General features: G+C 45.6%; 1 protein-coding gene across 2 annotated transcripts in view; it reads right to left on the bottom strand.

Annotated features, from left to right (window-relative positions):
* MAP2K4 (mitogen-activated protein kinase kinase 4) overlaps positions 1-13,981 on the bottom strand; it is a 64,540-nt gene that overhangs the window by 42,042 nt on the left and 8,517 nt on the right. The window lies entirely within an intron of this gene.

Genomic DNA, 13,981 nt, shown 5'->3' with positions numbered 1-13,981 from the left:
GTGACAGAGTCAGCTCTCATACCAAGGTCTTCCCCAGCTCATTCCAAGGCAGTTGCCAAAGCAAGGCATCCACAACCCCTCCTGTGACAGCTGGAGCACCTGGATCACCTGCCAGGGCTCCAGCAACCACCACCTCCAACCCCAGGGCTGAGCATCCTCCATGTACACCCATGGGCACAGAGGTCCAACCTACCACATACAGCCTGGGGGTGGCTCTGAGGAGGGAAAGGGCACCTTGGGATGTCTTTTATATGAGCTCCAAGCACAGGGAAAGGGCACCTTGGGGTGTCTTTTATATGAGCTCCAAGCACAGGGTGGCTGTTGGGGTCCAGGGATTTCTTCTATTATCCTTTGAGTCTGTTTTGTTCACACTCCTGAAACCCCAGCCCCTGTCCAGGGCAGTTACATTGTGTTGGAAGATTTTTCCCTTTCTCACAGCAATGTTTATACAGCTCAGGAGAACATGGGACTTGACATGGTCCAAGATTAAAACTGATAGAATTAACTACAAATCCTCATCAGACAATCTCTTCACAGCCTGCTCCTATTCTCATTATTTGTAAACTTCATGCACCAAGTTTCTTCCTGTTTTTACTCAGGGACAGAACACTTTGTAACACAGTTAAATATTGGTCTATCGATTTCAACCTCAGTAGGTTTCTAAGGATAGTTTCAATTATGTCAATCCACCATCTGAAGCTGGATTTTCTACAAATCCAACAAATACAGAAGCTTAGACTGCCCCTGGGAAGCAAACAGGATGGTTTGTTTCTGCTCAGCTGATGAACAAGGAATGTGACCGGGAAAAACGAACATCCTGAGAAATGCCAGGAATTTCCATCCAGCACAGATGACATGGAAATGTACTGTAAGTGAAACAACAGACTCAAATGAAGCAAAGTCTGAGGAGAGCCAAAACAAACTGTGCTCCCCAGCAGCCTTCCACAGCTTCAGCTGTGGACTCCAAACCTTGAGTTTCATTCTGAAAAAGACTTTTGACTCCATGCTTCTAATCCTTGCAGACACATCCTTCTAACTGGAGGCAGAGGAGCCCCTTCAGGTGCAGTTTAGCTGTGATTTTGCCACACGCAGTTTCATTACAGACCACCCTGTCTCACTACAACAAAGAGGGGTGGGGGTTATGGTGACTCTGGAATTTACTAGTGCCCACCACCACCAAGGTTGTGTGACCAAAACTGCCTGAAAATGTGCTGCAGAAATATCCACCTTGTCTTTTAAAGGTTCTGTGAACTCAACACATAATTCTAATTATCAACCATTATAACATCTACTTCTCTGAGAACTTCTACAGTAAAGACTATGAGACAGAAAGAATGATTCAGAAGAAACCAAAAGTAACGCTGAAATAGATAACTTTATCACAAATTTGGGTAATCCTTAACACCAGACCTGAAATGATGAAGTTTCTTGACTTATGGTCTTCCCAATTGTGACCATTGGGTTTGTTCACCTTCATGTTAATGATTACACCAAGTCCAGATCATATTTGAAACCAGGATGGCCCACACTTCAGCTGAGCAAAGGTGGTAAGTACTACCTTATGTTTCAAGGGAATCTAAACAGGATTGTATCCTACGTTAGGCCGCTCTCCAAGAAGAAAAAAGACATCCAAAAAGAGCTTTCTGGTTGTAAATAAGTTAATCTACCCATAAGGATAGCAATCTTTATTGCAAATCATCCCAGCTTTGAAGTGGTGGGGTGGTGTTCTCAAAACAATTTTTAAAAGGATGTCATCATTCCACCACCAGGTCTGTGCATGGAACTGAGGTCCAGGAGTGATGCCTTGTGTCTCAAAATGCACAGCCCTCAGCATTCCATAGATCACAGCCAAAATGGACATTGGGAAAAGCACCTACACAACAGCTCCAGAAAAATTTGGGCTCACAGCAGCCCTTGTTCCCTGCTGCACTGGTAAATGGGTGTGAGGCCAAGGACAGAATTATTTATGTGCTGCTATCCGTCACCAGATTTAATCCAAGCACTTGGCTCTGCAGTTAAGTTCTCATCACTGTGAGGCCCCTTCACCACCACCACAGCCAACCAGCCTTCACAAAACAAGAAACAGCTGTCTAGCAGGTCACATGCAGGCCAAAAGTATTCCTCCAGAGTTAGATTGTCTACTACTATTTTTACTTCACCTAGGACTTCTATGATTTACAGAATCACAAAATCATTAAGGTTGGGAAGAGCTCTGAGATCACAGAGTCCAACCATCACTCAGCACCACCACCTTGCTCATCATCAAACCATGGCCTCAAGCACCATATCCACACGTTTTTATACTTCTAGGGATGGGACTCCACCACCTCCCTGGGCAGCCCCTTCCAATGCTTGACAGCTTAAGAAATAATCCCTAATATCCTAATATCTCCTGGCACAGGTGAGGCTGCTCCCTCTCCTCCTGTCCCTGTTCCCTGGGAGCACAGCCCAACCACCCTGGCTGTCCCCTCCTGGCAGGAGTTGTGCAGAGCCACAAGGTTCCCCCTGAGCCTCCTTTCCTCCAGGCTGAGCCCCCTCCCAGCTCCCTCAGCTGCTCCTGGAGTGCCAGACCCTTCCCAGCTCCGTTCCCTTCCCTGGGCATGCTCCAGCCCCTCAAAGTTTGTCTTGTCATTTTGGATTCAAGGTGCCTCAGCAGTGCCCAGCACAGAGGGACTGTCACTCTCCTGGTCTTGCTGGACACACTCTGGCTGGTACAGGATGCCCTTGGCCATTTCTTCAAGCCTCTGAGTCACCTCCTGTTGGAGAAAGCAATTCCAGCTTCTTCCTAGAATTTCCTCACCACCATTCCTGCATGCCACACTTCAAGAGCACTTCTTCCCATGTTCAGGTTACACAGAACAAAACGCCCCCTTTTCAAGCAGTAAGATTTTCAAAACAGCAGTAGTTTAATAGATTTTTCCAAGGTTTCTATCCTGCAAGGGTACAAACTGATCCCTGTAAAAATATTTTCCACTTGGTTCAACTCTGCAGGATCAACCTCTTGATTGAGCAAGGTCAAGGGAGCACAGGTCACAGTGTTCAAGTGAGTCACAGTGCACAGGTAAATATTCTCTCTGGTCAGATGCTGAAGCCACTCTCCTTGTGGAATGATGATACACCAGGAATCAAACCTGCACTCTCTCTCCTTACTGTAACCAGGAAAAAAGGAGATACAACCACAGAAACACAAGCTGTGACAGCAAACAGCAGGAAGGAAAGATCTGTAATGAACTGTGCAATCTTTCTACCTCTCCCTTGTAATATTAAAACACATCAACAAAAAGACAGAGGAAATGGTGAAAATGGATTATTTACCTCTATTTGGAAATCGAGCTCAATGCTTGAGGTAATTTTCTTAATAGAAAACTATCAGCTCTGATTTCTTCCAAGGTAATTCCAAGCAAAGCTAGTGCAAACTCTAAGGTGAGACATGAAAAAAAACCCACCAAAAACAACACAGATCTCTGCTATTCCAACAGCTTTAAAAAACCAAACTGCTGTATCTTGTCTGCTAACAAAATGCCTGCTTTGATGTAGAGACAGCAAAGAACGTTTACCTGCATTCAGAGCTGCAGCCCCGCAGCTGCTGACATCCTGAAAGCTCCCAGGATTTCCAGCTGGTTATTCCTGCTGCTGTTAGCACAGCTCTGCCTGCCCACAGACCCTTCCAATCTACCATCTTGCACTTCTATTTCCTCCCTTCCCAATGCTGCTCATGGATCTACTCCAACACCAGCACAACTCATTTGAGACTAAAGTAGGTTTCCAGTTTTACATTCAAGATAAACTATTTTTCAAGAAAGTCTAGTCAAATTTTGCAACAAAACCTGAAGAAACTTCAACATATTATGCAGTTCTATTTAAGGAGTCTGGATGAAAGAAGAGGCCTGGGGTTTGACTTATTAGTTTTAAGAGCTGCAACTACAGAAATTCACTTTAAAGGGTACAAATATTTTCAGTGCATCTGTCTGTTAGTGACCTTTTTAGCTCTTCAATGAAACCTTCAATTCCGTAGGATCTGAGAGTCAGCATTCAAATCTGAAATTATGATTTTGCCCTGGAGTAAGCTAAGTAGGCTTATTTTTAGGAGTCACCTCATTAGAAAGAGGATTTAGCCATAATTCACCCACAGCCACAAGTGTGCTTCCAACCAGGGAGTACAAACACCCAAGCCTAGAGCAGCCAGGCCTCTGGAAGGATTACTGGCCACTGTAATGAACACACTCCATGGCAAAACAATAGTACTAGACAATATTTCAGTGAGACATCTGCATGATTTGGGGCTGGGAGGTGCCTCTGACTGGCAATGCATCTATAAATACCTCCACCACAACGCCTGCTAAAGTAGGTTAAGCTTAGAGGGCAAGAAATTGCAATCGGATTAAGATTAGTTCCCTCAGACTGCAAACTCCCAGGAGCAAAACCTGAGAATGAAGTCTCTGGACTCTCCAAAACCCATTGGTAACCTTTAATATTATCCCTGATGCTACCCTGCATGGAAACACCATTTGTATAAACAGGGTTAAAGCTGCCTGCCCAGAGGAGGGTGCAGCACCAGGATGAAACAGCAGCTTCCAGCCCAAGCTGGGGTTCAGGCAATTTCCAGCTGGAGAGCAGCATTTAACACATGGCTCACAGTGACAGTCCAGTGCCAAGCCTGGTGAAACACTGCTGGAGAGAACCTGGAGGGCTCAACTGTCCACACAGGAGGTGCTGCCAGAGCAGGAGTCTGTGTCTGCTCTCACAGCAGCACTTTGTTTCACCCAAAATATTCCTGCAACCTGTGCCCAAAGCAGCCACAGCATAACCCTGCAGAGCTGAGCCTGTCATGGAGCAGCTGTCAGGAACAAAGGGTGACACTGCCCTGGGAAATTTATTGTGCAGCACCTGGAACCTCTCCTGGTGAACAACAATTATAAATTATGCAAAGGGCCATGCCCAGTACTTTTTCAATATGAAACAGCACAGTTACAATTATAAAATATACCACAGGAAGGAGCACTGGGGAGAGGGTCTGGTTGATTTTATTACTTTTGTTTTTAATTTTAGGACCCTGTACATAGACTAAATAAAAGCAAGGGAAAGAAATCTGCCCTTGAGGCCTTTGCTTAAGGTCAATGGAGAGGATTTCATTTCTTTGGATAAAGCAACAAGCATGTTTCCATCATCCCTCCAGATACCTTAGGCCAGCAAAGTGGCAATGCCTATCACAGCCTGCATCCCACTGGCTCCAATTAACACCTTGGACCCAGACTGAATCCTACAGTGACACAATCACAGAATAAGAAATCCTCCAGAGGCAGGGGAATAAGAATAGTTACATGTTGCCTGTCAGCAACTAGTTAAAGAACTAGAAAGAAAAAGCAGATAAAGTGTGTGTGTGAAAATGTTCAAGCTGCACTAACATGTACAAATAAAATTTTAGAAACAACCTATAGTGCTCTAGTGAGGAGACTCAAACTGGAGTGGGCTTTTAACAGGCTTCAGACTTTCCTGGGGAGGGACAATGCTCTGACCCCAGCACTGGGCTGCTTTTCCACTTGACCACTATTTCCACAAGAGAGAATCCTTTGCACAATGCAAGCATAGCAGATCTTCATGTCTGAATCCCAAACTTTCTAATATATAATTGGTTTTTTTCCCCAAATACTACCAGCCTGACATCTATGCACAACTAAAAATGCACCATGCCAATTTTTCAAGTTTGGATCTGCTTCACATGAACTGGTCTCTTCCTTGTGAGTGCCCACATGTGCTGTTCTGAACAACTGATCAGTATCTTCACAGCCTTAGAGAGGAACTGAGCCCTTCTGAAAACCTGGTCTCAGCTGCAAGGTTCTTTCTGCACTGTTACATTGGGAAAGATTCTGATCTGGATCTTAAGAACACCTTGGAACACATGGTCCCAATGGGCATTTTTGCTTAGTTCTGTTGAATTAAAATGGAGGTGTGCAAATTGCTTAAGCAAGAAATTAAATTGCAAAATTAGAGTGTATATAAAGCTTTCAGATATCTTTGAAAGGACTTGGTTGGAGAACTTTCAGACACTAAATTCAAGACAATTTTGTGCTAAGCTTTAGAAGTGGTATCTGTATCTATCTGATCTATTTTTGTACTTCTCCAATCTGGATTTCAGAAAATGTTCTAATTCCAAGGCTAAAGGCTAGATCCAAAGACAAAGAGCCTAAGAACAGCTGCAGTGGTCCATCTAGCACATCATCTTGCCCTCCATCACAGCACAAGATATCAATGAAAAGAGTGATAAGCAAAGCCACAACATCCTTCCCTCAGCTTTTCTTTCATCCTCCAACCACTTCCAGCCCAAGGCCCTCCTCGGTCAGCCATGGTATCTCTGTATTTAATGGCTGTTGCTGGGTTTCACTTCCCCAGTCCTATCCCATTCTCTTGTAATCTTGTGAGCACCAGACCCCATCATGCCAGGCTGGCAAGAGCTCACCCAGCTCAACCCAACATTTGAATGAAGCCCTCTGACTCCAAGTTTCAACAACACAAACCCAACCCAGCAGCTCAGCTATGTGCAGGCTGTCAAAAGAGACACAAATTCGCCACCTATGCCTGGTGCTCTGTCACCACCCACCTTCTCCTCTGGTCACACAGGACCTGCCCTGACACCTGCATTTGAGACACAATGTGAGTTTGTTGAATTTCCATCACTCTGTCCAGCACAGCAGCAGCACACATCTCCCCATGGCCACACAACAGGTCTGGCTGTTCCCACTGGATCCACTCCCTGTCTGCAGATCCTCGGTACCACAAGGGATGTACAGAACCCAGCCCCAGGGTCTGCCCAGCACACCTCCACTACGGCCAGGGTGCTCTACTGCCATGTCACAGCTTCCCTCCCAGCACTGGAATTACTCTGCTTTCCAAGGAACTGGAGAGGGGAAAAATGAAGGAAAATTCACACAGCAAGTAATTAAAAAAAAAAAAAAAAAGGGCAAAAAATCAAAAAAGTTTACTTAAATGAACTTTGGTTCACTTTCATTACTTTGTTCAAACCTTTCCTCATGCTCAAATCCATCAGAAACACCCATAGGCCAGTTATTTCTCAACACCAAAATAACTTAACGAACACTCAGGGGCTTTGTTAAACATCACACCACAGCTCTGTGAACACCAGCTTTAGGGCTGATGTTTTCCTTACAAAAAAAAAAAAAATCTTGTGCATCCATAAAAATTCCAGCTTTGTACTGTCTTGTGGAGCATTCAGTACAAATTAGCAATACCCTGTAGCAGGATAAGCACAGGAAGGAACCCCTGATTCCCACTGCTGAGACATGTCAGGCATTGTCTAATGACTGATGTTTCCAACAGAATTTTCAGCTTTAACAGTTTGAAACCCTCTTCAGCAAGACACACGGTGATGGCACTCTGGCCCAACATCGTCATTCAAGTGACAAAAGACACAGAAGGCCAGGAATGAGCTGCTGCTCTGCTGCTGTGCTGGAAGGAGGGAAGGCAGCAGGTACCAAAGGCCTTGCAGGGCTCCACTGAAGGCTGGAGTCAGCCAGGGATTTGGGCACAGGGCTGCTGCCTTCAGGAGCTTGGCAGATTGACAGAGCTGCCTCCAACAGCTGGCTGCTCTCAACAGTGCTGTGGAGATTTACTTAGGTGGCAGAAATCTTCACTTTCTTGCTAGTGAGGATAATACTGAAGTGTGACAACAATGAAACTTCTTCCTGAAGGAAGAACTGCACAGACGGACAGAACAACTCTGACTCCAAACCAACGGCCAAGGGATCTGCAGCAAGACACTTCTGCAGCAATGAACAACAGACTGGCTTGGGAACCTCAGCTGATGCAGCTCTAGACAAACACCTTGCATCCTGTCAGTGAGGAGAAAACCGATCTAAAAAGACAATATTTTAAATGAAGACCTTAATACAGCCATTCCTAATGCAAGCAAACACTGGAGAAAGTGAAAGCAGAGAAAGGAGAAGCTCAATCACGTTACCTGCAGAGCAGGAAGCTGAGGGTTTTGTGGTTTTCCTTTTCTGTGTGGTTCCAGATGAGTAAAAGCCCAGTGTTCCCAGCCAGGACAAACCCAAGCCTCTGCAGAGCTTGGCTCCAGCACATGGATCACAGTCAGGGGTTGAAACTGCTGCAGAGAGCTCTGCCCTCCTTCCACCACCCAGCTCAAAGGGTTCTGCTCCCCCAAAGGACACACAAACCCTTTATTTCCACAGCAGGGGAACTCCTGCTGCCTTTTTATTGCTACAGTTTTTATAACTGAAAAAAAGAGTGCTTTTTATACTTTGTGTTTATCTTGCAGGACTATTAACAGGCCCTGACCTAGGATTGGGATCTTGCTGTGAAATTAAATGAAATTACATTGGGAAAGGATCTTCACATCAAAGTCTGGGAAATAAATTTCAAACAGTTTTGAGGTTTGCAACCCTGATAGAAACAGAAAAAAACAGAAGAGTCCCTGACCCTTTCATTTTCTTTATACAGACTTGTCAGCAAAACACAAATGGGAAGGAGCTACCCCTTCCCACAGACAGGCAGAGCTGGGCACAGGCAGGAGCCCAACACACAGAAACTGTGAATGCCTTGGGCTGCTGCCTGGGCAAGGAATGCCATGGGACAGGGACCTGAGCCACGGGAATTCAGCACTGCACCCTGCTGCTCTTCAGAGCTGCATCCCAGTGCACAGCAGAGGCTGCAAGCTAAAAGCTCCTCCCTTTAGGCCAGCAGCAAGTCAGTTCCATTGCATCTTTCATTTATTAATGCCCTGACTGCTTACTGTCAGAGTCTCCAAATCTAGGTTAGCAGAACATCTACACACCTCGTGCCTCACCTGACAGAACAGTTTTGCCAAATTATTCACTAAGGGAAAGCTGCCATCCTGAACTGAGACTCGCTGCTGTTTTCCCATGAAAGGGCTGTAGAGCACTGGGAATCAAATCCTGCCACTTCTCAATGGCTTACAAGAGAAATTCAGACACCTGTGTTACATTCCTTTCATTCAAAACAAGCAGAGGATGTGCAAAGCATCTCTCTCCAGTAAAAACCTTTGATCTACCAGCAGAGAGAATAGCAACTGCCTTTTCCTTCTCAGCACAAAATAACCCCCACCTTCCAATCAAAGATGTTCTTGAGGAAAAGGAGTGGAGGCACAGCAGAAGCCATCATTTAACAGGTATGTGCCAGCCTGTGCCAGGTCCAGGCCAGACCCCTCCTGCCCTCTGTAAGTGCCAACAGTTTCATCATCAACAATTACTAAGCACTGAATTTGAGCACTTGAAAAAATAAATTGACACCCAATTGCTGCCACAGAGCTCTAGCTTGCAAAAGAGGTTTGAAATTCCAGCTTCAAACATCAAGTTTCCTAAATATCTGTATAACCTGAGCTAATAGAAAGCTATTAAAAATAAATAGCTGCTTTCCAACCCTGTCCTAGGGGAGCAATTCCGACACATGGGCTCACTCTGTGCTGGAACACTGAAGCATAGCTCCTTCTCAGCTCCTCCAAGACAGAAAAACACCAGTCTGTGAAAAGTAATGGACAACAAAAGATTTTCTATATACAGTATTTCAGAAGAAATGTCTCTGAACAGCAGACACAAAATATACTGAGATAAAACCCCAAAACACCAAATGTTTAAAAAACATTAACAATTATATCTTCACATATTAGAAGTGCTGCAACAAATTTGCATATGGAGTAAAACCAGAAAAATCTTTACGTAAATTGAAAGAAATGCAAAGGCACAAGATTTCTACAAAGATTTCTACAATTCAGATTTACATTAAAAAAAACCAACCAAAAACTGACACAAACGGTACTACCCTTATGTCTCAGGCAAAGCAGAAGGCACAGATCTACCTCAACAACTGGTGACCTTTTAAGAAACCTTAATTAATTTTTGCTACACCAGCAATGTGAGAAACAGTTGCTGTCTCCGGAGCAGAATGGTATATCTGGTTAGTTGCAAGAAAAAGCAAATTCTCAGTACCAATATTGATAAAAAAGCAAGAATAATGCTAAAAAAAGGCATAGCTTTCTCTCTTTGTGCTTTTGCACAGAAGCTTCTCTGAAAGCCTAAAGTAAGAGACCATTTCTCATCAATTCACTCAAAGGAGAGCACCAACATTAAGAATCTCCTTTTATCTTTCAACATTTACTCTAAAATCATAAATAAAAATGATTTTTTCAATCAAACTTTAGGCTGCACTGCTTTGAATACAGAGTAGTCCCATCATCAGGATCCAGGGGACAAACACTGGCATCTGACAGGAAAGGAGTGGACCAGTGTACTGTATGAAGTAACAAACTTTAAGCCTGAAGAGGTTGTTTTGTTCCCAAAAAGCTGAAAGTTTGCAGTAAATCTGCCCATATTAAACAATATTTTAAAACAGATGGTCCAGCTGCTCCTGCCCAGGCAATTTCCCAGAGAAGCCCAGCTCTCCAGCACTGCCACCACAGCAAAAGACCAGACCTGGTGGAGCACAGCATCCCACACTTTCATCAGACACCAGCCCAGAGTAGGGGAGGATATGTACAGTGGCTTTTGGAGAAATTCCCCTGGTGCTGCTAATGACAGTTCACCTGTACAGCAATAACCTGGACAAGCAGCTGCGCCTGCAGCATCCTCCTCACCCCCACCAGCAGCCGAGCCAGACTCACAGAATGCCACAACAGTCTGGGTGAGAAGACTCTGAAGACCATCTCATTCCACCCCTGGCATGGCAGCAACACCTCCAACTATCCCAGGTTGCTCCAAGCTCCATCCAACCTGGCCTTGGACATTTCCAGGGATCCTGAGGCAGCCAGAGCTGCTCTGGGCAGCCTGTGCCAAGGCTTCATCACCCTTAGAGGGAATAATTTCTTCCCAAGCAAAAAATTTCTTCCCAATAGCAGAGAGATCACACCAGATAGCCACACTACTGACCTGAGTACAGATCCCTTGCTTGATATAAGGGGCAGGTCATGGCAAAGCTCCCAGTCTGAGCAGTGACAAGGAGCTGAGCCACCAACACTTTTTCGAGGCAGGTGTGATCCAGCAGGCTCTGGGATGCAGGCACTACAGCAATGTGCATGAGGAATTTAGCACCACTGCACTCTCAGGAAGCAGCAACCTTGCTGTTTACCCTTTTATCAGGGTAAATAACCAGGAGCAAACACAGAATTTCGCTGCTAAAGAAATAAGCATCAAAAAATCTCTCCATAAAAATTCCCCAAGCGCACTGGATTTTGAAAGTCTGTGTAAAAAAGCTCTCCTGGTGTGCAGAGGGCAGGCGGGCCCTGAGTCCGGAAGGAGCCTGAGAGTCTGCCCAGCTAATCCCCGCGGTCTCACTGGGTAACAGAAGACTGCTGCAAAAATATCAGCCAGTAGCCCCAACTCTGATCCAGCTATCTTCTTCCCTTGCCCTTGTCCCCATTAACTCCTTCTCCCTCCAAGCTTCCAGGAGGAAGCCCTGCAGACAAACTGACTATCCCACAGAACAGCACCAGGAGTCCCTTCCTGGCTCCTGCAAGGTGTCCCAGCACCACAAAGACGTTTCCCAGCTTTGCAGCCACCCGTGGGTGGCCTGTGGCCAGAGCCAGCCCTGCTGCCTGCCTGGCCCATGCTCACCACAATGGTTTATGATGCTCAATTTCTCCACGACAGCAGGGGTCCCAAGCTTTTGCTGAGAAGGTAGGAGCTGCATGACCCTGAGTCATCTCTGCTCGTGGCACCGGCACAACTTCACTCTGATCCTGGTGCTGCTGCCCTCAGAGGCATCTGAGAAGGGGGAAGCTGAGATATACCAACCTGGCCTTGCTGGCCATGTTTTCTGCTCCATACAAGACCATCAACAAATCCCAGAGACAACGTGAACTCCAAAGATACCACAAATAACATCCCATCAGTGGGAACAGAGAACCCATATGCTGGAAAGGAGAGAGGAGACTGGTTCCTTGCCTAGCCCAAGGCACACCAGGGCAGGAATACCATCACACCCTAAAACACCTCTGAGACACAGGCATTACAGAGGGACCAGCACATGCATGGTGAAGATGCCAGATCAACAGCTACACAAGTGCCATGAAATCACCAAGGTGTGGCAACAGGAAGAGTATTATCAGCTAATGACTGAAATCCTCTCCTGAAAGCCAAGAGTCCTAACTGTTCTTAAGGAGGAGTCTGATATGCTTATGCATGAGGCAGAAAGGGGTAACTAGAGGAGAGAAAAAATTAAACTTGTCATAGGAATCCCTGGGCACCCAGCTTGCCAGTTCCCTTAGCAGGGGATAAGGGCATTAGCTGGGCTCTGGCTGGTCCCAGCAGAGTGTGTGTGTGCCCATGCAGTGCAGACACAATTCTTCCACTGTGTTGCTATATGTCATTATTTTTCTCTTTTCAAAGAGATTTCCAAAGGTTATTGCATTTCTTTGAGTCCTAACAGTCATCTAAAACAACTGCAAGACTTGGGATTGAATCATCAAGGTTGGAAGAGCAGTCAATTTCCTCCTGGCACGAGTCAATGCTCCTGCTGGGCAGTAAAGCAGCAGCAACTCCTGACAGCTTGGATGAAGATGACCCAAACTTCCCCTTCACCAGCTCAGCTGCCATGGAAAAATCTGTCCTGGCTGCTAAACCCAAAACCCTTGAACACAATGCCTGAAGGGACAGGAAGATGATGACCCCAGTCTTATTACACCCTCAATTTCTGCACTGCTCAACAGCAAGGACATCAACCTGTTGAAGAATGTTGTCACAGAGCACTATCTGTGTTTGGGTCTCAAGGAGTCAGGACATGCCAGCACAGGATTATTCTGAAAACACTGGGCAGTCAGAGCTCTGCTGCTGAAGTCAGAGTACCACTCAGCTCTGCAAGGAAACCCTACACAAACCTTCCCAGAAAGCTGTTATTTACTAGGTGGAAACAACACTGTGGACAAGTGGCTCCTGGACGGTGTCCCAGGTGCTGTGAGAGCAGCACAGCTCCCTGGTATGGGGCAGGGTGCCACTCAGACTTTTGGCAGCTCATGGTGAAGCAGGGTTCCTGCTGCCAGTTCAGTTCCAAGTCCCCATTCAAGTCAGCCCCAAGGTCTGTCTATATTAAAGCAAATTACCAGACCTAGAAACATTGCAGGGCTTCACTGAAATTAACCGTGCATTCACACATTCTTCAATTCCCGTATTTTTGTAGGGCAGGAAAAAAGCAGCCACACGGACAAATCAGACTGGGAATTTCTTCAGCTCACAGAAGATTCCAAATTCTGGCCCTGATGGAGAAGCCAGGACCCTCCAGACAGGCACACATGGGCCTCAGACACCAGCTCCCAGCACTCCTGTCTCAATCTTTGCCACTTCCACACTTGCTGACAAGATCCTTCTCCCATCTGCTCAGCTGCAGTCCTCATCAGCAGGATCAGCAGGGATGAAACCACAGAAACAGGCTAGAGAGTAAATTTTGGTTCTTAGCTCCATGGACATCTAGCACTGGTAAACAGTGGCAAAACTTAACTCATAAAAAGCCTATTTGGCTATTTATGACTCTGGCATAACCAGCTGGGCAGATAAGCTGCAGGCTATTACTCCAGTTCTTCTCAGAAAGAAATACATTAATTAGAAATATGTTTTAAAATAGATTTTGCATTTTCAGGAGAATGCTGGGAGGCTTGCTCAGTTATTCCACAACATGTGGCTCCAGTGCAGAAAGAAGTCAGCTGCCAAGATGCTGCCTAAAACAGCACATATCTAAACCTTTGCATCCAACCCTATCTTCTTCCAACAGAAGCCTGAGCTCATTCACAACTCCTCAGTGTAAACTTGCATACTAACTTACACCTTAGTGTCACACTTTCGAGTGACAACAGCTGGGCTAGATCAGATCAGAAAGCTGACCTCTTCCTCAAATCACAAAGCAAACCAGCTCTAAAAGCTGACATGCAAATAGCCCACTCCACACACTGATTGTTGCAGCTACCCCAAGGCAAAAAAGACCTTGAAGAACATCTCCTCATCTC

The sequence above is a fragment of the Fringilla coelebs genome, assembly GCF_963513975.1.
Source record: "Fringilla coelebs genome assembly, chromosome: 19".
In the NCBI taxonomy this organism is placed as follows: Eukaryota; Metazoa; Chordata; class Aves; order Passeriformes; family Fringillidae; genus Fringilla; species Fringilla coelebs.
Note: the sequence above shows the minus strand (reverse complement) of the source record. Positions and strands in the feature narration are given on the sequence as shown.